General features: G+C 43.4%; 2 non-coding genes across 2 annotated transcripts; one reads left to right on the plus strand and one right to left on the minus strand.

Moving 5' to 3' along the window:
- Positions 1-615: 615 nt before the first annotated feature.
- On the minus strand, positions 616-687 carry Trnap-cgg. Its single transcript has one exon. It is a non-coding gene; the product is annotated as a tRNA-Pro (tRNA).
- A 182-nt stretch (positions 688-869) lies between these two features.
- Trnap-agg lies at positions 870-941 on the plus strand. The gene has a single exon. It is a non-coding gene; the product is annotated as a tRNA-Pro (tRNA).
- Positions 942-3,501: the final 2,560 nt, after the last annotated feature.

The following is a 3,501-nucleotide window of genomic DNA, read 5'->3' on the forward strand; positions in this document are numbered from 1 at the left end:
CTTCAAAACAAAGGTACACCTAGGGTATCATTACAATACCGGATCATAACGATCTGGATAGTTCTCAGCCTGTAAGCTAACTAAGCGGTAACTAGTCAAGTGGTAGGTACCGGAAGCATTGACAACCTGGTGACTGTTTCGAGACCCTTGTTTTGACACATAGCTCGTCAATATTTTTTACAGTGTAGTTCACAGCAGAGGCCAGGTGCCAGATGGGCGGGCTGGGACATCGAGCAGGGTTAATATATTAGGTAGTTAGTTCCTCTTCCTACATTTAATTCTAATTATCTATCAGTGGGTATGACCACCGTACTACAGTATCTATGGTAAGTAGTTATAATAAAAAAACGTATATTTGTTACGGCTAATAACCGATCATTCATCTACGCACTGGTTTTCGGTACCTGCGTGATTGACTTGTCCATTTTTTTTTCAAAGCCTGCTGCCTCTCTCCAACCAAATTCCTAATTGGACATTGGATAAAATCAGAATTCCGAAGGTCCAGGTTCCGATAGGCACCACTAGCTGCTTTGGTATCACCATGAGCCACAATATTCTTTGATGATTCGGGACTCAAGTATGTATGTACCTATGTATTTCTATTAAAACACTATTGGGCTCGTCCGGGATTTGAACCCGGGACCTCTCGCACCCGAAGCGAGAATCATACCCCTAGACCAACGAGCCGACAAGGAAACGATTGGACTTCAAGCCGACAATACTTACTTGATGCACCGTTACTTTCACCGTCCTGCTATCCGGAAGGAGAGGCGTGGCTGGCGCCGTTATCTGGACTAGATCCGTCAACGCCGCACAGTGAAAGGCGTGGTACGTTATATGAAAGCTCATTAATGCCGGCTGTGAACCGCGGCTCGTTGGTCTAGGGGTATGATTCTCGCTTAGGGTGCGAGAGGTCCCGGGTTCAAATCCCGGACGAGCCCTAAGCTTTTTTGACATTAATCCTGCTAGTTTCTATTGTTTTAGCATTTACAAGCTGACGTGTGTACTTCTCTGGTCTCCTTCACTGGCTGGTCGATTTTTTATTTTCACCCCCTAAATGAAAAGTATTTTTCAATACTATACTAAAAAATACCAAAATTTTCAAAATTTCGAAAAACGGGAAAGCATGTAGGTAATAGAGCTCTTGGTCTGCTATTGACATGCCAAATTTGAGCTCGATAGCTCCATTTTTGGCAAAGTTATGATGAAAATAATAGTCAAAGCTGATGACGTAAAATTTTCAAACTCAATTTCTAGCTGTTGCAGCTGTTTGTAGTTGTAGCTATTTTAGCTGTATTACGTATAGTAAAATCAAGACCACCATTGGATTTCTCGTGATGAGCCGTATCGAACCCCTTTTTTATGCAAAAATATGAACTTCGAACTTTTACTTTTTTTGCCTGACCTTGATCTGACATCTACCAGAATGTAACCTAAACGGGCTCCAATGGTCGTGTAGGCCACACCATTGAATTAGAAATGTAAAATTTGCCATAAAACATGTATCACACGACCCTAGTATAATTGGGTTCATATTGTGAACCTTGAGGACCTGACATCTATGACCCGACCTGGGCCTCGTTTCTGAAAGCGAATCCGTAACCTACGCCGTTTTTTTTCTTGTATTGGAAGTGCATGTGAAGCGATAAATTTATTTCCCTTTCTCCCTTCTGTTTTTGCTTGCAAGATAAAGTCAACGATTCAAACTATCGTCATTGCTTCACATGCACTTACAATATAAGACCAAAAACCGGCGTAGGTTACGGACTCGCTTTATGAAACGAAGCCCTGGTATCAATGACTTCTTTACCCTCGCCTGCATATGCCATTTTCCCATCCTAGAACGCCCATGGGGGGGGGGGGGTGCCACCACCCCCGTGCCATTTCGTTTCTGTTGGAGATAGAGCTTAGCGGTAAAGACAAAAAAAAATGGGGAAGAGACAAATCCAATGATACCCAGTTTTACCTTTTTCAGGTCAGTCATTGACCTTCCAGGTCAGGTCAAACTAAAAAAATGTTGCTGTTTTGGGTCACCGTTGGATATCAAGTGCGCTGCTCAGCATACACCGAGTGACGATGCCGCATTGTGGTGCCAAGCCAGCTACAACCTCTTTGTAACACTACCCGACCAGATTTTTGCTGAGGTCATTTCAGGTCAAGTTAGGTCAAGGTCAATTATATGTGTTTCTATGTCTGTGTGTGTATGTATGTATACTGATGTGTGCACCGAGTGTTTATGTGTCCATATTACATGAAATCATGATCTGAGAAGCTTTTGCCAAAAATAGGTACAGTCAAAGAAACTTCACGAAATGTAAATTCAGCTTGCCTAAAACGCAATGTTTTTAGATGACCTAGGTTGACCTTGTACCTGACCTTGACATTGTACATCGTCAAACAACATGTTCCATGATAGGTGGGAGGTAGGACTGGCAAAAAAGGCCGAAATCAAGGTGTCAAAAGCTCACAAGACCCCTAGCCAACGCAAGATATCGGATATTTGTCATTTGGATCACATGACCTGAATAACAAGGTCATATCTCCGAAACCAAAAACCACAGAAACTTGAAATGTTAAGTGGACATCAAGAAACGACAGAGGAGCAGCTGTACGAAAAAATCAGCTTTCTAGCTCTAAAAATGCTGAGTGCAGAGCAGAAAAACTACCTGGGGGCAACCCCCATGTGCGGGCGAGGGCTAAGCAACATATGGATTAGGCAACCAAACCTTTTTCGATGTTTTTCGAAAATATGTCTCTTACTCGATTTTATAACGCATTCCTTAGAAGACCCGTAGGCCGTAAACGGCGAAAAATGCGACCGTTGACCTGACCTTTGACATCAATTGCACCTATAGGTCAACGAAACTTTGTCACAAGGTGGTTCCCCGGTGAGGCTATCGTACGTTTTTTGGAATTTTGAAAATCAAACGGTAACTTCCAGAGATCTAGGAGGGGGGGGGGGGGGAGAGAAATGCCCGACCTCCCGGTCCCCATTCCCAAAGGGGGATAGGGTCCCTTAACCCGCACCGGGCCGGGGGGGGGTGGTGTTTGAACACACACACACACACCCTGCGGTGTTTCGCAGATATCTTAACCCTCGCCCCGTTGGGGGGGGGGGCCATTTTGGCCCCCCCTGTGGTTTTTCCTGAATAGCAAGAAAACGGCGGCGCGCAGCGCCGCCAAATTTTCAGTACCTTCCCGGGCATCAATTTAACACCTTCACACCAAATTTCAAGTCTTAGGTCACCTTAGGTCAGGAGTTATTGAGGTCAAACTGAGGTCATGTTCGAGCAAAAATGAGCAAAAAACATGCAATCTTGAAACGCTCACCAAATCTACAGTTATCAAGCAATTTCAAAGTTCTTTATATGGTCTAGTAGACAAAAAGCGGCGCTACAAAACTGCTATCTCGGATTTTCAAAATTTTTGGTTTTTGACCAAAAAAATTCAAAAAATTGATTTTTTTAGAAAAACTTTAAAAAAATCCAAAAATTTTCCGAA

The sequence above is a fragment of the Amphibalanus amphitrite genome, unplaced genomic scaffold (genome assembly GCF_019059575.1).
Source record: "Amphibalanus amphitrite isolate SeventyFive unplaced genomic scaffold, NRLGWU_Aamphi_draft 001366F_arrow, whole genome shotgun sequence".
Lineage (NCBI taxonomy): Eukaryota > Metazoa > Arthropoda > Thecostraca > Balanomorpha > Balanidae > Amphibalanus > Amphibalanus amphitrite.